This window comes from Mytilus galloprovincialis, chromosome 2 (genome assembly GCF_965363235.1).
Source record: "Mytilus galloprovincialis chromosome 2, xbMytGall1.hap1.1, whole genome shotgun sequence".
NCBI lineage: Eukaryota > Metazoa > Mollusca > Bivalvia > Mytilida > Mytilidae > Mytilus > Mytilus galloprovincialis.
Window position 1 is genome coordinate 82395981 of NC_134839.1, and position 21778 is coordinate 82417758.

Here is a 21778-nt window from a genome sequence, read left to right on the forward strand (position 1 = left end):
GCTTAAAAAGAATTAAATAACTTTCATACAATAAACACTTTTAACTTTTAGGCATAATATATATGTGCACAATATAAAGGATATAGTTCCATGTTTCATTCTTGACTTTTGATTCCAATCTATTAAATTGTTTTCTCATTTAATTTTGATAGGAAACACATACACTTTTAGTAATTTCTGAGCAAATAAACTATGTCATTTTATATAAAACCATTGTTTGAAATATAATACCATAGTTACAGCTAGGTTTAACACACAGGTAACACATAATAGACCAGCCATAGAAGTGCTTCACAGAGTCGCACCTGTATGGTAAACAGTTCTTTTGTATCTTAATCATAATTCAGATACTTGAATGACAAACAGTCCATACTTTTGATACAATTGTTGCCCTTGTACTAAGTGTATGTCCTGTCAGAGTCATCACTATATAAAAATAGTAGAATGTGGTATGATTGCCAATGAAGCAACTCTCCACAAGAGACCAAATTACACAGAAATACACAATGGGTATAGGTCACCATATGGCCTTCAACAAAGAGTAAAACCCAAATTGCCCCAAAAGGATCAATGGAAAACAATTGGAACAAGAAACCATTAGCCTGATTTATGTACAAAATAATGAACATGAAGATAAATATGATACACAACAATATTAAGGACAAACAACTGCGGTCATTGTAAAAGGTTAGGAAAAGCTGTTTAATATGTTGAACTTAGTGTACAAACAATTGTTTAGGATTGAGTTTATAATAATATCCCTTATAGGCCACAGTAATATGTATAGTAAATAATAATCATTTAGGTGTGTTACAGGTTAAAATAAGCTTGGAATCATTTTATAAAAATATCTGCCAATTGTAAGACATATGTATCTGTAGATTTGTTATAAATCCAACAGAACATTACAAGCTTCTGAGTCTACCTAGATTCTTGGCATCTGTTCACAGAATTATGAATTAAAAAAAAAAGATTAAAAATACCTGCATTGCTCAAGATGCATAATGTAGATTGTATGTGGTGTCTTTAAATATGTACACGCAATGTTCATTAGTTTTTTAAAGGCTGTTTGATTTTAAGTACCATATGGTTTTCCTCTTAATAATTAAAATAAACAGTTCACTATCAATCTTGTATTTATTATTTTTTCATAATGATGATACATAATTACTCCAGACATTTTCAATCAATAATGATAACACTTATAACAAGATTGCAGAAGAAAAAATGCATAAAACTATTTAACATGTGATCTTTAGACACAGATTTTTTTTTCATGACTGAACTGTTCATGTTATTTTGCAAATATTATAAAAATCCACAATGTCTTCAAAATAAATTCCAGAGTTATTTCCCTTTGTATGATTGTTTTGATGCAGTTCTCAGAGATATGTTAAGATTGTAATAAACTATTAGTTTCCCCATAGGTGACACTGATAGCCTTTTTCGAGATACAGACTTTAATAGAAAGTTGATTTTTTTTAACAAAACCTTGCTAGGGTTAAAGAAAAATTATTCAGACAGTATTTTTTGGTTACACAAGGTCATGTTTTTCTCTGACTGTTTATGATGTCTTAACACTAAATCCATTGGATGTTGATTGTGTACGGATTGATAATTTAGTCTTAGATGCACGATTTTTTTGGGATACGATTGCTTTCAAGCAATCTGTAGACTTATACCGGTGGCTCAGAGCAATTTCCCTCACGTCAATCGTTTTATTCTAAACATTAAGCAACATCTCAGATTCTTATGATTGTCTTGCTTTAAAAGGTAAAAACAAACAAAGGGATTGAACTTAATCAACTTTCCTATAATGTTCTTTTCATAATCTTCATGTTTGATAATTCCCTTGACTTCCATGCGTGTTTTTAACAACACAGAAAATCAGAATTAAGCAGTATTTATATTTAGTGTAGTTATAAATTTAGAAACACGTCAGAGGGAATTCCCAGTTTTGATAAAATGCGAGAGTTCTCTGAATACCGATAAATCTATTTCTGTCATATAAGAACTGAAGTGGAGTTTTTCTTATATGTTACCGTTATGAAACTGATATTTGAGATTGTACTTCCATAAAGAAATTGAGAACCATCTAGGTCGTTTAATAAGCATTTAATATATCTTGCCCCAGGGTTTGATTTGGAAATTATGCGCATGCGTATAGTTTTCTTGACTTTAAGGGGTTTTTAGATTGAATGGTTGCTCTGGATTCCCCACTCAATTAATTAATTTATAACTCATGGGATCTTTTCTATGTATGTCTGCTATTGAGGGTTATTGTTGTTGCATAATTTTAAATCATATGCATCATTTAGATTAAAATAAATATATTCCACATCGCAGAACACCCCTTCAGGCGAAATGGAGTCTTCCATATTATCGTTTCGAGTTGTCTCCCTTCCGGCAGTAACTTCCGTGAATTCTGAATATAAACAAGACGTCGAGTATTAGCTGGTTCTGTCAATAAACGTCGTATTATATTAAAAACGAATGCAATTTAAACCGATAAATGTGTACGGAAAGGAGCCATGATGACTGACCCAAAGGAAATTAAATATTTAAAGAGTTAGGAATGGGGTTCCTCCTAGAATTAACGTAGGAAAAAGGTGATAAGATACGAATTGAAATCTACATCTACATCATACGACGATCGATCAGCACATTGATGACTATACGTCGGCGCATCGCTTACAGACACTTAATAAAATATAATGTAACCAATGAGTGAAATAAAATACCTTCTCTGACATCTCTCACTCTGAGTCAGTCAGTGACTGCTGTGGAAAGTAAACTTGGTATTGATAGTACAAAAATAAAACACAGTAGACCTAATTACATTGTTCATACACTTTTATCCGGGTTTGGCTATTTTGTAACTATTTTACATGTCTGTTTGTCATTTGAATTTGTTTTGAAAATAATATTATCCAGCTACATGCATACATGTGTCAATGAAACAATGGCAATCGTATCCCTCAGAGCAATCTGCTCTTTGATTATTAGTTGTTAGTGGCTTTGAACTAGCTGTACTGTTATACCACTGTTCCAGGTAAGGGGAGGGTTTGGATAAGGCTAACAAGTTTAACCCAGCCACATTATGTATGTATGTGCCTGTCCCAAGTTTAAGGAGCCTGTAATTCAGTGGTTGTCGTTTGTTTATGTGTTACATATTTGTTTTTTGTTTAATTTTTTTTATATATATAAATAAAGCCTTTAGTTTTCTCGTTTGAATTGTTTTACATTGTCATTTTGGAACCTTTTATAGCTGACTATGCTGACTATGCGGTATGGGCGTTGCTCATGGTTGAAGGCTGTAAGGTGACCTAGAGTTGTTAATTTTGTTCTCATTTTGGTCTTTTGTGGAGAGTTGTCTCATTGGCAATCATACCACATCTTCTTTCTTATATTGTGTTGCTTTCTTAGAGGCATTATGTTTTTCAGTCTGTGTGTTCGTTTGTCTGGTTTTTATGCAGTTAAGCTGCATTATGTGAGCACCCTAGATTTGTGTTCTACCCAATAAATCCTGAAATACTTGCCATTGTTATTATCTAGCTTGCTACTATGTTATATATAACTAATTGAACACTTTTTTAATACTTTTTATTCTGGATTACAAAAAATATGACCAGAAAATCCTTAAATGATCGTCGATTTATCCAAAAGTTTTAAAGATACACATAGGAAGTAGTGCTTATTAAGAATCCTTGTGTAGTTCATTATGACTTGTGCTTTTAGCTAAGATGTCAAAGAACAATTGTATGAAATATTTAATCGCCGAAAATCTCTCAAGACAAGTAGTTTAGATTTCCCAAATGACAAAAGTCGTAGGAATATTGTTTGTCATCAATACGTAGTACAACTACGTCAGTAGTCTATTATATAATAAGTTCAACTGTTCATGCTGTTGGCGGCAATTTCAAATTAGAAAAAGAAATTTTCGTAGCTTTTCAATTTGGAGGCAGGTGTGCAAATTAGCGGTGGTCCGAGGTCCGCGACCTTCCACTTTTGAAAGCGGAATTTCGACTAGGATAATTGGTTTCTAGCTACGTCCGACGTAGTCACCTTCCACTTGAAAGAAATAAGAAATTACTTTGCAAACCTTTTCACCATGTTCACGAAAGTCTCCAATTAAACAGCTAAAAACTTATTTTTATCATTATTATTCATGACGGCGATGTTCATTTTGTTCAACCGCTAGCTTTATACAGAAAATCACCGACAAATATTGTATAAATTCGAGTAAAATCGTATCTGATTGACAAAAACAACATTGTAAACACATAACAATGGCGGCCGTGAAAACAAAATTTTACAAAATCGGATCCGATTCCGGAAGCGGATAAGGGTAATTCCGGGTTTGGCGATCATTTACAAAATAAATCCAAGCAGGTGAAAAAATACATCTATGCATGATAAATGAATATAAACACTAGTATTGTAAACCAAAAGATATATTATGTAAAAGAAAGAAAAAGCAGAAAAATATTTTATTCAGAAACTCAAAATTACTTTTTGACAAATTTTAATTTAAAAATCCAATACAACGGCTGGGAACAGTATATCTAACAATATACATGTTCATGGTCACAGTCTAAATTTTCTTTATAAATGATAAATGATGATAATGCATGTGAGATGCTTTTAAAGTGTAAACATATTACTGCAATTTCGAGGAGTTATTTGTTTTTCTCAATTTTGAAGCTTCAAGGGTCAATTAAAGTAGCTGAAAGTTTCTTTCTTTATTTTCACAAATAATGCAACTATATTATATATACCTTAATGTAAGTAAATCATATGATATATAGGTGGCATTCTTTGGGCCACTCTACCCCCTCCTGTTTGATAACTTGGAAACGGTCGAGCTCCCCACCCCTAAACCATATGAGGGGCAGATCCAGGATTTTAGGTTAGGAGGGGCGCAAACTTAAATTTTCGCCGAGCAGAGCGAGGCTAAAAAAAATTGAGGTAAAATTATCGGAATATTCTTTATTAAGCTGAGAACAGCCGATGCTTTGCAAATTTAAGGGGGGTGCAAGCCCGCAACCCTCCCCCGTCTGAATCCGCCCCTGCATATATTCATGCATGTATAGGACAATATAATAAATAAAAAATGTAATATAGGGGGAGTCCCTTGGGTCACCCCACCCCCTCCTGTTTGAGAATTTGAAACCCATTGAGATCGCCACCCCTTAACCATATATATTCATGTACGGGACAATATAACAATTCAAATGAAAGATAGGGGAGTCCCTGAGGTCACTGTTCACCCTCCTGTTTGAGAACTTGGAAATGGTCAAGATCCTTACCCCTAAACCCCTTACCCCTAAACCATATATACTCATGTATGGGACAATATAACAAATCAAATGAAATATAGGGGAAGTCCCTGTGGTCATCCCAACCCTCCTGTTTGAGAACTTGGAAACGGTCGAGATTCCCACACCAAAACAATACATATTCATGTATGGGTCAATATAACTAATTAAATGAAATATATGGGGAGTCCCTGGGGACACCCGACCCCTCCTGTTTGAGAACTTGGATCCCCACTCCTAAACCATATATATTCATGTATGGGACAATATAACAAATAAAATGAAATGTAGGGGAAGTCCAGAAATTTTCATAAGTGGGGCCCACTGACTGACCTAAGAGAGGCCCGCTCCAGTCACGCTTCAGTGATTCCCTATATAAGCAACCAATTTTTTTTCCCCTGCCCCCCCCTAAATCCTCTGCTTACCCCTACCTGTTTGAGAACTTGAAAACCGTTGAGATCCCCACCCCTAAATTATATATATTCATATGTATGGGACAAAATAACAAATCATTTACATTTACTATGGGCAGGTCAGTCAGACCTCACCTTTGATCCCTGTTGTAGTGAACATTTGTCTGATTCGTGTCACATAACTTTTGTACTATAGAACACAAACTCAGTTTTCTTTCCAGGGAAACCAGTCCATTCATACTATTACATGTTCATACTAAGTCAAATTGAACTTCTAGCAGTCAAATAAAACCAATGTTAACTACCAAGTAGAACAACTGCAATCATTGGGAACTTGTACCACTGCAGACTCACCATAAAAAAATATACATTGATATATACATTGCTTTTGAAACCTTGATAACATATAAATTATTTGCCTTAATAAATAAATCATTAGATAAACATGAATGTACTATACATGAATGTTTATTGTTGAGGCAACATTGCCACAGTTTTCATAATTACGGTTGCCTTGGTTTTTGGTTAACTGCCTTCAGCGCTTACAGCGCTTTGATTTTTTTGTTTGTCCCCCCATTAGTTCGTCTGTCTGTCCCACTTTAGGTTAAAGTTTTTGGTTAAAAAAAAATTTCAAGGAAGTTTTTGATGAAGTTTAAGTCAAATCAACTTGAAACTTAATACATATGTTACCTATAATATTATCTTTCTAGGTCTATGCCAAAGTAGAATGTTGGTGGCGACAAATTTACTGTTCTAGATTTTTGCACCTTTACAATAGAAATTTAAAAAAATGCTGATTTTTTTGGTTCCATTTTCTTACTTTAGTTTCCTCAAAAAATATTATGAAGCTTATACACAATGCTTATTACCAAAAAACTCAAATCTAGTTTAAATTTGGGTTAAATTTCAATTTTACTGTTCTTGAGTTATGTCCCTTTATAAAACGGGGGCATTGTCTGTATTCCATACATTCCTCATTTATTTAATAAAGCAGTTGATCATTTTTTTATTGGAATAAATAATTAATGAATTGTAAATGTAGATACATTTTTAAGGAAATTCTTGTTTGGAGCAATTTTGAAATTTATAAAAAAAAATATATAACTCACGCCTGGTTTTCATCACAATTTATATGTAAAAACAGTAATGAAATAAAAATTACCTCTAAGAGCTCCAATTTTATTTTTATGATTGTTTTTAGACATCATTTCCCTTTGAGAGCCCCAAGTTGATAATTATGTTATATTCCCTAAAGGATAATTATATCTGATGAGGATGGTGCATAATTTGTTATTTTGAAAGCATATCACAAAGTTATGCCAAAAATGATTGCTGCATGAAATGGTGTTCAATATTGTATGTCCAGATATTTATGTCAACTTTTGTGTGATCAATGTGACATAATATATAGGTAAGAAATTATTTTATCAATTAGAGAACAAAATGAGGAGTTTAACTGTGAAATCATTTAATTTGTTGTTGGTATCCGAGTGTTTCTAGGTACAAAAGTGTTTGAACTATTTTAGGAAGCTGATTTCAATAGAAACTTTTGGATTATATTTTGCTGTATGCAGAGGTTTTTTGGTATTTAATTATTTATATCAAAGATTAATTAGGAAAAAAAAACAAGTTGCATAACAGCATTACTCATGTGTGTTTTGACTAATTATCCCCTGAAAAAGTAAATTTTTGACTGATTTCTCATATCTATTTCTTGAACTCATGGAACTAGGAATGCTGATAGATATATATTGCTAAGCTTTGAAAAAATCAGCCATATTTAAATAGGCAACAATGTGTAATATAAAACCAACAATTCATTCTAAAATTTAGAAAGTACTATTAGTAACAGGACAGTGATCTGGAAAACTGGTGTTTAAGTACTGTCCTTCTAATGATATATAACAATGTATGAAATGGAACCATATAGGTAATATGTAAATTGACCGTATCTTATTTATAAATATATGTATGGAAATGATTAATTGCAAAATAATTTCCGCAGATACAGGACTAGCACTTTTTACAGGAAGCACCAGAGTTGTAGTCTTGGTGGTCCCAGTGAAATCACATTTTGTTATGTCTGGGCCTCTTAAAGCTTGCTATGTGGTATGGGTTTTGCTCTTGGTTGAAGGCCATACAATTACCTTTAGTTGCTTATATGTATGTGATGTTGTCTCTAGTTGAGAATGATTGTCATTGGCAATCATATTACATCTCCTTATGTAATACAAATGACCAACAGGATAAACAAGCTGATTGATTCCTTAAGTAAACAAGATTTTAAAATAAATGACATCAGAAGCCCAGGGTATTTGATATATAATTTTATACCCCAAAAAATGTATAAACATAACACCTTTTTATTCTCAAATCATAATTCAGTTCTAAGTAATCTCACTATTGTCAAACACCAAAAATGTTACATTGTTAGCTTTTCTCATTATGTGCTTGTTATATGATTTTTGTTGAGCTTGCAACTTTGTCACAGAAATGCTCGACATAGGGATAGAGATCCAGCGGCTAGTCGGTGCATGCGGTGGCAGCAGCGTTAGCTTACTTCTTAAAATCTTCATACTTTACTAGGTAAAAGACCTGGATGCTTCATATTTGGTATATAGATGCCTTATGTTAGGAATTTCGGTCTGTCATATGTCCATTGTCCTTGACCTCATTTTCATGGTTCAGTGACTACATAAAAAAAAAGATTTTTTGTAATGTTAATTTCTCTCTTATTATGAATTATAGGATAACTACAGTTGGTATGTACATACCTTGCAAGGTCCTCATGCCCGGTTTCACTTGAGCTTTTCATATCACTTGTCATGGTCGTTGGCATCAACTTTTTACATTTTAAACTTCTTCTAGAGAACCACTGAATGGAATGAAACCAAACATGGCATGAATGTTCCTTATGAGGTGCTGACCAAGTGTTGTTACTTTGTAGCCAATTCATCATCCAAGATGGCTGCCAGCAGGGGACTTAGTTTAACATAGTACCCAAAGGGAAATACATACAAATGTCTTCTTTTAGAGAACCACTGAATGGAATGAAATAAAACATAGCATGAATGTTCCTTATGAGATGCTGGCCAAGTGTTATTACTTTGTAGCCGATCCATCATCCAAGATGGCTGCCAGTGGGGTGACTTGGTTTAACATAGGACCATTCATCTTCTAGAATTGAATGAAAACAAACATATCCTAATCAGGTGCTGGGCAAGTGTTGTTAAATTGTAGCCAAATTTTATCTTTTTTTTTTACATGATTTCAAAAACCTAAGTAGAATCAGGTGAGTTTTACAGGCTCTTGAGAGCCTCTAGTTTGGATCAGTGAAAAGGTAAAGTTTTTGGGAATAAGTCCATATCTCAGATACTATAAACAATAAGTCAAGTATGTTTGGTGTATGGAAGGACTGTAAGGTGTACATGCCCAAATGGCAGTTTCATCTCACCTTGACCTCGTTTTCATGGTTCAGTGGTTATAGTTCAGTTTGTTTTTTTTTTGTCTGTTTTTCTTATACTATATGCAATAGGTCATCTATATTTGGTATATGGAATGATTGTAAGGTGTACATGTCTAACTGGCAGGTGTCATCAGACCTTTGCCTCATTTTCAATATTCAGTGGTCAAAGTAATTTTTTCAGTTTTGGTTTTTCTAATACTATATGCATTAGGTCAACTATATTTGGTGAATGGAAATATTTTATGATGTACATTTCAGTCTCACAGGTTTTATTTCACCTTGACCTCTTTTTCAGGGTTCATTGCTCTGTATTAAGTGTTTGTGTTTTGGTCACGTTTTTTTTAAACTACAAGTAATTATGAGGTCATTTATATTTGTTTTATGGAAGGATTGTAAGCTCTACATGTCTGCCTGACATGGTTCATCTGACCTTGACCTCATTTTCCTGGTTGATTGGACAATGTTTAGTTTTCTAGGTTAAGATTTACTTAAAACTATAAGCAATAGGTCAACTATATCGAGTGAACTGAATGATTGTAAGGTGTACATGTTTTTCGTGTTTGGTTTATATGACCTTGACCTCATTATCCTGGATTATGTTAAGTTTATGTGATAGTTGTAGTAAAGCTTTATATTTAGAACTATCAACATTATGTTACATAATACCAATGATAAGTAAAGAAGGTGAGATATTCCCGTGTGTGCACTCTTGTTTGTTGTTGGGTTTATGTTTTATTAAAATTAACCAATTATATTCTGTAATGTCTTGATACCATTAAAAGGAGATTTGTGTTCACCAATGAGACAGCAAACCAAAAACATAACATAACCAAAATGAAATTAGAAAAAACTCACAGTCTTCAGTGATCGACAGTGATGTTGAAAGCTTCAGTTCACTCAAATTTAAGCAGGTTGTAAAAGAAATATGTCTGCAGAAAAAACGAACGACCTAAAACAAGTTCCTCAATTGACAAAAAATAGTAGGATTCCATAAAACCACAGAATAAACACTTGTAGTGTACACAAACATGTGGCAGGGTTAAAGACATGTTAATTCTTCTTTTAGATTACTCAGTAATATTTAACAAATTAAATATCTACTGTACAAAGTGATCAAAGCAGAAAACAAAATAAACTTATCTGTTTGTATTAACCTAAGACACTAATTTTGTCTCTTGCTGAGCCATGTTATTTTTAAAATTTGGCAAATATCATTGGATTTTTATGAAGCTCTTATGTTTTTTTTATAAGATAAAAGATTTATATCTATTCTGCTTAGTTATTTATCAATTTATTAAAGAATTCAGCCAAGAATCTGGGTGTAGAAGATTATGTACAGCTTCATAGTTAGTATTGTAACTTACAAAAGTTGAAAAGTACATTCCATGATTTGCTACTAATTCCAGTGTGCCAAACAAATTGAAAATTTGAAAGTTTCCAATACTTAACCATGTATTACATTGGAAAATTTGATTCTAACGTCCTTCCAACAAGCATATCTTTGTTCTTTTACTTTGGATACTTTCCTGGTGTGTTGTTTTTCCTCTTGCAAACAACTTTTTTTATATATAATAAACAGATTATTGTCAAGGCCAGTAGGATATCATTATGATTTACCGGTACTCAAATAAATTCTAACACTATGTATGAGATTTCAGCAGCATGTCTAAACTGTGTTTCAAATTAATTGGACTCCATTTGATGAGACTCATTTTGTGAAACCTTATTTTTGTCAAACCTGCATCACTTTGTCTTGGAAGCTAGACATAGTAATCCTGGATATCAAAAATACACTTTTACACTAGCAACAGCATTGCAGTAGAGACACAGGGTTCCTCAGAACCATTTCCAATATTTGTGAATATTGATACACTCAAAATTTATTTTTATGCCCCACCTACGATAGTAGAGGGGCATTATGTTTTCTGGTCTGTGCCTCCGTTCGTCCGTCCGTCTGTCCGTCCGTCCGTCCGTCCGTCTGTGCCTCCGTTCGTCCGTCCTGTTAAAGTTTTTGGTCGAGGTAGTTTTTGATGAAGCTGAAGTCCAATCAACTTGAAACTTAATACACATGTTCCCCATGATATGATCTTTCTAATTTTAATGCCAAATTATAGTTTTGACCCCAATTTCATGGTCCACTGAACATAGAAAATGATAAAGCAAAGTTCAGGTTAAAGTTTTTGGTCAAGGTAGTTTTTGATGAAGTTAAAGTTACATCAACTTGAAACTTAGTACACATGTTCCCTATGATATGATCTTTCTAATTTTAATTCCAAATTAAAGTTTTGACCCCAATTTCATGGTCCACTGAACATAGAAAATGATAGTGGGAGTGGGGCATCCGTGTACTATGGACACATTCTTGTTTTTCACTTAATTTCATGAATTTTATTTTATTTTTATTCCTGAATTATTTTACTTTCATTTATATTTCTTTTGCTAAATCCCTGGAAGAAAATATTAAAAGTTCCTCTGCATATTTAATTTTAAATGTTTACATCTAGTTGCATGCAAAATTACAACGAAATCCAAGATATATCAACTTAGGTTTTTAAAAAAGTATTGCCTGAAATATCTTGATGATCCTAACCAATTATGGAAATATAGATTCCACAACTCCAACAAGTGTATTACGATATTTCTCCACTTGAGACAGTTAAATTTTAATATTTAAAGCGTGAGGCTTGCCGAGCTTTTTAAATAATTAAAATTTAACTGTTGAGAGTGGAGAAATGTCACGAGTTACAGTGGTGGAATCTGTTTCTCTAATGATTTTTATCCTTCCTTTTCAAAGATTTGAGTAAAGTTGTGTACTTTTGATGTGATGTAATCAGGCATTGTTGCCTTTTTTATGACGTCACAATAAGAAAATTCAGAAGAAAACAAGAAAATTTAACGTCACAATTAAATTTCAACAAAACATTTGCAGAGAACAGATTTTTCACTTGTGAGAAGAAATATTTTTCTCACACTGGTCAGGAAATGTGAAAATAGCACAGAAATGAGAGAAAAGTGCTTCCAAGCGAATACTACATAATATTATGGTACTATGGAGTTGTTTTTGTACATTGCATGGTACATGTTTTATAATAGTCTTGTCTTATTAATATATATTGTTTTTGTATTATAGGCTAAAAAGTTGGAATTATAAGCGAAGGTAACAGTAAGTAAAAGTTAATCATCAATAAACATTTAACATTTCTATATAAATTCAACAGTTTCATTTCAGTTAGATCATTTAGCAACACTTAAGCAGGAATAGATTTAATATGTAAGAGTGTAAAAACATCCACAACCAATATTTTGTATCAACTTAAAGTGAAATACAACCACAAACAATATTACGTGTATCAACTTAAAGTGAAATACATTTACCAACAATATTATGTTGTATCAACTTATATAATTATAGTTAAAAACATCGCAAACAATGATCCCCAAATAATATAATTTGTTTTCCAAGTGATTCCTGAGATATTTATTTGGTGTACATCCATCACATGTCCTGCTTCATCCTATATTATCTGATGAACATCTATATCTATCTATTCTTATGTAGACTTTAAAATATTCTGCAGCATAATATTTCATTATTTTTAAACCTAGCAGAAATTATACAAATCACTGATTTAAGCAGCCACCATAAAGCAACAACTATTAGTAACTTCAGCATGAAACAAACCTAAAAACATCATTAAAATGATGTGAAATTTTAGTTTTGATTACTCCAAAGGGAAAATTAAACTTAGACTTTTGAGCTTAGATTTGTGTTATCTCGTATAGATATTTTTGACTATGCCTAAACAAATTCTTGTATGGCTTTTGAGCAAATATTGAATTAAATTTTTAGACATAAACTTTGAATATAATCATCCTTTTAATGGATGAAATTGATAACTTATTTGACTGGTGAAAATGCAACTGCCAACAAAAATTGTAAATCTACCTGTAAATTTAATTTCGAGTTGTCTCCCTTGAGGCCTGTAACAATATGCATAACTTTTAGGTATGCAGTTTAAAAGATGAAGTCAGTAATTATATTGTCAATTTTGAATAAGTAAGGTACTTTAAAAAAAAATGAAAAGCATTTATATTAATGTTAGGAAATAAAGTTTAAAATTTGATTTTATGCATAACTTATCACTAAGTGAAAAAAAAAGATTTTCTTAGACATAGTTTAAAAAATTAAATAATGGTACTTTTCCATTTGTCACCAAGCTGTCATCAGTGGCATCTCTTCATTTAAATCTATATTTTGTGACCTTGACACACATTATTATGAGTCATCTCACTGCTTATTTACATTCTGTGGAATTGGTGCTCCAGTTATTTTTTATGTCAGTTTGTGTGTTTTTGCTTTTTCATCACAGTATTACTGAAGTTAGTGACCATATATGTTCAGATGCATTATAATTCCAGCATTGTTCTATATATTTCTAGATAGTGATTATTTGACTTCCAGATTATTGTAGCCATACAATTGAGCTGTTGATTATTTTGGAAATATTTCTGGAACCATAGCATGGCAGAAGCTATTGTTGGGCCAGTCCAGAACCTACAAGTACAAGGTAATTAACAAACCAAGGTTTAAAAACTTGCATTGTAATTAACATGTTTTCCATGTAATTTTGTTTTGCATTTTCATAGATTAATTTTCAAGATAAAGCATCAACATTGATTCCTTGGAGAATCACAGTTGAATGGAAGATCCGGAAAAAATCAATAGCACATCAGCTACATATAAGTTGACTAACAGGAATTATCTTGATCAGTTTGTCATCTGACGTCTGCTTGAGTCTTGTGACCGTCTGCAAAAGGTAAGAATGTTAAACCTTATGTAGTCAAAATTTACAGGTGTAAAAAAAAACTATAATTGGTATACATTCAATAGAAGAATTAAGTGAACAAAATTGCCAAAGAATTAATTCTGTTGAACGAGTGAGATTGGGGTGTAACAAATGACTTAAAAAAGGGCCGGTATAATGTAGAAGGAAATTTGAAAGTTTGATTCAGTTCTTAAAAATTTCTTGTAGATGGCTTATTTTTGTCCTGAAGGATTTTGTATAGTAAATTATAATGAATGTGTCATATTTTTTAAAAGTTTTTTCTTAAGTCTGATTTTGTATATATATGGTGTTTTTTTTTCAAGTTTGACAGAACACTATTCCTACACAACATTTAATATATAAATGAAGATGTTTAATAGATATTCACTAAGGACTTAGAGAGGAGTAAGCAAGGAATATTCAAATAATATATGTCTGCATAAATATTGGAAATCCCAACTTGATGATTCCATTTTTACGATGTTTTTGTCAGATGAGATAATTACGTCAAATAGTTTCTTTATAGCTTGTTGGCTTGTAATATTCTCGTTTTTGTCCATATGAGAAGAAACGTTTTTCTATGTTAAACAAGTCAATTTGTTTGCATTTGAGAAGGTACATGTTTATTTTAAGTGATATGATCACTTAAGTGCTAAACAAAACTTGAAATATGTTTTTTGGTCTGTGGTACCATTTGTTAGGTTGTTCTTTCATTGGTTTGTCCCTCTGTCTGTCCCTCTTCAGGTTAGAATTTTTAATAAAGGTAATTTATGATGAAGTAAAATCCAATCAATTTGAAACTTAGTACACATGTTCCTTGTCAGTGGCAGATCCAGAAATTTTCATAAAAGGGGTGTGTGTGTTCTGACAGCCCAAATAGGGGGCCTGCTCCAGTCATGCTACAGTGATTCCTATGTAATCACACAAAAGGGTGTTCTTTTTTATTCTACTCTAATATTTTAAAGAATGTTATTGCTTGGTTTTTTGTTCTGGCTTTCTATCTAGAAAATTTGTTTACTGTTTGAAAGTATTTGGAAGTATACTTAATTATCTATATACAACCAAAATATAGAGAATGTTCAAGGATTACAGGTTTTGTTTTGGTTTTCCTTTTCATATGTTGTTCTCGGACCAATGTAAATTCTGTCAGATGTCCTGTAAGGCCTGTTTTCTTTGAAGTCAAGATCTCCAGTTTTTGTGACTGATGTTTAGACTTGAGAAAGATGCTCATGACTTTAGCATCAATATAAATCTTTCTTATCAGTTAATCAGCTCCTCAAGGATGAAGCTGTATTGAAAGATATTAATTCAAGAAAAGATTTCCTGAAATTACAAAAAAGAATCAATGAAAAATAAGGTGTGGAATTTGTTTCAAGAAATAAAATATTAATTCAAGTAAAACAGAATGTTGTGGTTATTGGATATTGAAAGTAACAATTGTTAAATTGAACTGCAACGCAAGAAAAACTAATCATCAATTAAAGGTTTGTCAATACACACAAACAAAATACATCATTGGATTGGAATGTAAAGGGTGGGATACCTTTCAGTTAGTGCAAGGATGACAATCTTAGTTAATAATTAAAATTCAAATTCAATAATCAATAATATTGTTTGCATACAGATCATTGCTGACAAATATGGCATGATGATTTAATCAGAGAATACAAAACCTCATGTTATTTGTCTGGAACATGAACATTAAAGTTTAAACATGGATTTAATGTATTAGTGTGTGCAAGACAAATGCTGTTTCAGACAAACACTTGCACTAAATTGGTTTGATTAATTAATTTTGACAAAATTGAAGACTCCCTATTTGGAAATCTGCATTGATTGACCTTAGAATCTACGCCTTTTGAACTATTGATGTCATACAACAATCACTTTTCCATTGTGGCGTTTGATATTCTCTATTGGGACATCAAAAATTTACTAGAACCTTTGTGATGTCCAGTAAAGAGGGATAAATAGTAATAAGGACTATACCTTTACCTGCATGCCTTCCTTTACAAATTGAAGTCACAATTCTCATTCCCATTCTCTTAATTCACCTCTACAGCATGACCATTTTGGTGTAGCTTTAATTTGGAACTTCCATTCATTATTATCTACTAAAAAGTTAATTTGTGCCATATAATTTTTTTGTAATTATTATTATCCTTTCAAGTATTATTTTTCTGTTATTATTTTAGGCAATGCTGTTTGAAATTCCACCTAAAATTATTCGATATCTGTTCTATACAAAAGTAAGAATTAAGTACCCTAGATAATTAGATAGACAGAAAACAAACCATACAAAAATTAACAACCTTATTTATGCAAAATAACTTGGACATTTGCAATCTGTATTTTTTTTAGATGGATTGTTTTAGATTTTATTATGAAAGGATAAAGTTGAAAGATTTACTGTAATCACTTAATACTTTGGGTTCCTAATATGTTATATGATCAATTTTTCCTGTAAAAAGTCCATAAAAAGATAATAGTCTGCAAGAAATATGAATTATCGATGAATAAAGCATTTTATTGTTATTCAATAAATTCTTCATATGATAAATTGAACTTTTTCTTCTTTATATCACAGAGATATCATCTTATTATGATTTTACATTGTTCCCTAGTACAGAAATAAATTTTTATGGTTACAACGTTGGTCTTGAGATTAGTGATAAGTAAGAAATAACACAAATATATATTATATGGTATAAGGTTGTAGTTTTTCTTTTTATTGTGCAATATAAAAGATTTTTCATGAAAAAACTCTTCATGATCATGCCTCATTTAAATTTATGTTTTGGGAGGGGAATCAATAGACTTTTTCAGCCTTCACAATAAACTTTTGAGTCTACTACAAGTCTGAAGCTCAATTTTTTGAAAATTTTAGTTGGTTTCTGTGGCTTGTTTTTCATTGGAACCAATGTTGTGGATTGAGGAGAACCTTTATATTTGTTTGTTGATATTATATTCCGTGGTTTTACCATAGTCTGCTCTGCATACATTCCTTTACATAATTTGTAATTTGTTGAACATTTAAATTTGTAATTTCCCTGTATCCACGAAATCCACGAAAATTGGTATCCAACAAATATTAATGAATCCACAGTATACAGATTTAAAGAGATGTTGGTTTGACAACTTGTCAGCTGATAGAAAATTGACAGTAACACTAAACAGTCTAACTTTTCCTTTTTGATGAATTCCTGTAACACTAAAAAGGATAGGGGAAAACACAAAAGGCCATTTTACAGGGAGGCTGCATCAAAATACTTACAGATTTTGACATCACTGTTTTGACTTGAGTTTTTTTTTTAGAAAACAAAGCAAAAGTATTAACATTCAAATATATGGTGCAAAATTGTATCCCAATCTTTATACATATAATAATTATTCTTTTTATCCTTGGAAGAAATCTTTTTCATGTCATAGCTGCTCTGTTCAAAAGCATGTCAGAAACTACTAAGTGAAACCCCTCATCAAGTTTATCAAAAAGAACTACATGTCTAATGTCTGAGCAGCCATTCCCCCTGTCTTAAAAGTGAATTTACCCTTAGTTTTTCAGTTCAGGTAAAACTTTTGTAAAAAGTAAAGTCACTTCTCCCTATAATTCTGAAGTAGTGTGAGCCCTGACTACATGTCTAATGTCTGAGCAGCCATTCCCCCTGTCTTAAAAGTGAATTTACCCGTAGTTTTTCAGTTCAGGTAAAACTTTTGTAAAAGGCAAAAGGAGATGGGAAGAGGTTTTCTAAAAGATGAAGTCCTGTCTTTAAGAATTTATTTTGTTTACCGGTATGCAGCCTACCTGTAAAATTTGTGTGACTTTGTTTTAATATTGACAGTATTGTTGAAAAGAGAATCCTTTTATGTATGCTCATGACAGCAATGACTGAAGCGAAAGAAAGCAACTATTGCTTGGCATAAAACAATGCTACTTCAAGAGAATGTATGATAGGTTTACAAGTTCAAGGCTTTTACTTCACTTTGTAAAAATAAATTGTCTATTTGTAAATTTTCTTTAATATTTTAACTGAAATTTTTGTTGACAAATTTAGATTATATGAAAAAAAATTCATAACTGGCAATTGGGATCATCAACTCTTGTTTATTTTTCAAATGAGCTGGAAGTGGAAACAGATAGAAAAAGAAAAAAAAAACCAACAACAACCAAACAACAAAACAAGTCAGCATTAAAATTTCTGAGTATGCTGGGTTTTCTGTTGGTCTGTTTGTTTTAAGGGAAAATATTTTGTTTTTGTTTTATCTTCATGGTCACATGATTTTATGTAACGAGAAAAATGTCAAAAACTATAGGATCAAGATCACCAAACTGGACATAACCATTCCAGAGACATGTATGATCCCATAACATGGACATTGATAAACAATGGAGATAAGAGATCAGTTGCTCATCAGTCTTTTTCTATGCTCTGTAATGAACATGATGATGAAGATCCATTTCTGTAATGTAGTCCAGTTTATACACATTGAGAACATCCAAGATTTCTAACATTACAAGAAATCGTTTATTCAGATTTCAAGGCTAAATTACTTATTTATTTGCAGTTGTGGTTGATTTAGGATTGATGTTCCTTTGATATCCACCCCATACCATCTCAGTATTCATGTACTATCATTGTAATTGTGTCTCATTTCAAGTCTCTTTTCTCAAAGATTTATTGAAAACCAGTTGTCAAAGAGGGTGGTCTGTTGTAGATTTAGAAATAAAATAATGTTTACTTTTCTTTTTAATTGATGCCAACAACACATTCAGTAGAAAAATGCCTGAAGAATATAATCAATATTAATATTGATACTGAATTGTGTAGGAATTTAATTGCAGACAGAGCCAGAAACAATTACAATGAATTAAGTATATAAAAATCAATAGCGACATTGGATACTTTTCAAGGAATTTTAAGAGTATTACAATCAAGTCTTGGAAAGAATTAAGTATATTATTTTTAATTAGTTTTTGATATCTTTTTTTTTTTTTTTTTATCTCAACCATCAAATCTTGAGGGGGGGGGGGCTGTTTTTTAAAGGGATATTGTTCTTCTTGTTTGCATGCTTTCCCTTTCTGTAAACAGGATACATGGTTTCAAGCGTTTATATATATCTTCTATGCTATATTTTTGATTCTAAAGTTTTGACTAAAGTGTCCAACATTATTAACATTTGTTGACACCCTTTTAGATAACACATATGTAGTTGGTGTAATGTATAACACTATTTGACCATGGGTTGTGTTCTTTTAGGTATTTATAATTAATTGATGACTTGAAAGATGTACTTTGTTGTGTTCTTGGATGTACTTTGCAGTAATTTGGTGACTTAGGAGTTGTTCATTGTATGCCTGGGTGTACTTAATTGTGTTCCTGGATGTACTTTGAAGTAGTTTGATGACTTGAGAGTTGTTCACTGAGTTCCTGAATGTACCTTTTAGGAGTTTGGTGACTTGAGGTTGTTCATTGTGTTCCTTGATGTCCTTAGTAGTAATTTGGTTGTTCATTGTATTCCTAGGTGTAATTTATTGCGTTCTTGGATGTACTATGCAGTAGCTATGAGACTTAAGAGTTGTTCATTGTGTTCCTTGGTGTATTTTGCAGTAATTTGGTGACTTGAGATTGTTCATTGTGTTGCTTGTTGTAATTTGTAGTAACTTGGTGAATTGAGGTTTTTCATTGTGTTCTTGAAAGTACTTTGCTGTAAATTGGTGACTTGAGATTGTTCACTGTGTTCCTGGAAGTACTTTGTATTAACTTGGTGACTTGAGGTTGTTCATTGTGTCTCAATGTACTTTGCAATAATTTTGGTGAGTTGTGGGTCATGCATTGTATTTCTAGATGTAATTTTAGTGAATAAGAGTTGTGGATGAACATTGCAGTAGTTTAGTGACATGAGGTTGTTCATTGTGTTCCTGGATGTACTTTATTGCATTCTTAGATGTACTTTGCAGTAATTTGGTGACTTGATGTTGTTCATTGTGTTCCTGGATGAACTTTGCAGTAATTTGGTGACTTGATGTTTTTCATTGTGTTCCTAGATGTTCTTTGTAGTAACTAGGTGACTTGAGGTTTTTCATGGTGTTCCTGGATGTACTTTGCAGTAATTTGGTAACTTCAGAGTTGTTTATTGTATTCCTTGGTGTACTTGAGTAATTTTGTGACCTAATAATGGAGTAATTTGGTGATGAGTGAGTTTGACCTTGTGTTTCGAGATGTACACTGAGCAATTTACTGACTAGTTGTTCATTGTATTCCATGATGTACTTGAGTAATTTAATTACTTTATACATTACATCTATTGATGTTCTTTGCAGTTAGTTTAAGACATGAAACTTTGGCATAATATTTCTGGATGCACTTTGAAGTGATATGGTTCAGTCTTGTATGCTTTGATTAAACTGTACATATTAATACCATTGAAGTATGATTGTGTTTAGGATTCAGTGGAAGAACTTCCCTTGAAGGAATAATTAGACAATCTGCTGAATATAACGTTGAACTGGTTGCTTGGTTTTACAATTATAAAAATATTGATCTCAGATTGGAGGGAGTGAATTATGATTTTTATCAGTAATGTCTTTATTTAATGAATCATTATTCAAAGGTGTAAGAAGACAGGTGTTCAAATAATGAACATGCATAGTCTCTGTAATACAGTTGTCTAATTCTTTGGGTAACCAATGTTTTTATATATGTAATTGTCTGACTTTTTGGAAACTACTACATGTAGAATGATAAAAATAGATTAAACCTAGGTTGTAAGTTTCTATGCAAATAAATGTAAATCTGATGCAAGTTTTTATGAATTATTTACCAGTAAGGTAATTTTCTCTCTCCCTGTTGATCGTGTCTAGCACCTATTGTATGCTTTTGGTAAATGGAGTTGCTATCATGCAATTATCATCTATAATAGAAATAAAGTTATCACGACAGATGAACATTACTGAATACCTAAAATTGTAAATTCTATAATTCAGCTTTTTTACATGGTATATTTTGTTGAGTAAAACCTATACTTTATTTAATATTTTACTGTATTTGTTCTTTTGATTTCAACATTTTCTAAAAGTTAGTAAAAGTAGCATTGATGATTTGACTGGAAGCAAAGGACCACAAGGGATATGGCAAATATAACATGAAGTTAATAGGTTCTTCATTTCATGAAAAGAGTCATATTTCTCTATTCATTGTTTTATTTTATATTATTTTGTGCAGATATTTGTTCTCCTGTTCTTTTTGGAGTTAAATAGCATATAGTTGTGTCATTTTCAATCATGCTTTAAATTAAAACTAATGATCTATGGGTTGGTGTTAATCTATCTTCAGTTTTCAATGTTTTGATATTGTTTTTTATTTTATGGTTTTTCTAAAAGATGAAGCAGAAAACTAGATAAAAATATACAGATTTTCTTTAAGAATAGACAGAGTTAATGAAAACTATTATTTTTTGTAATCTGTTTATGTTTGACAAAAAGACAGATTCAGACATCAAGTTTAAAGACTATATTTATACAGTTCCAAATACTGTTTTACTCTTTGATATTTATTCCATTACATCTCCTTTATGAAGTCTGATTGACTTCTGATTTTAAACCCCAATTTCTGATACATTTAACACCATCCATTAACTAATGTTGTTCTATTGACTGACAGAAAATGTTGGTAAAATGGAATAGACCGGATGTTTTCTTTTGATAGAATTACACCTGATTATCTGTCTGATGACCAGTAACAAGGAGATAATTGTTGC

General features: G+C 31.8%; 1 protein-coding gene across 7 annotated transcripts in view; it reads left to right on the top strand.

Annotated features, from left to right (window-relative positions):
• The first annotated feature begins 13637 nt into the window (after positions 1-13637).
• LOC143064600 (uncharacterized) overlaps positions 13638-21778 on the top strand; it is a 96718-nt gene continuing 88577 nt past the window's right edge. For 6 of the 7 annotated variants that reach the window (XM_076237525.1, XM_076237522.1, XM_076237526.1 and 3 more), the window contains exon 1: positions 13638-13765. The gene's annotated coding sequence lies outside the window, so the exon portion shown is untranslated. Of the gene's footprint in view, positions 13766-13791; positions 14015-21778 lie in introns of those variants that run through there. The other variant, XM_076237523.1, reaches the window with a different exon arrangement.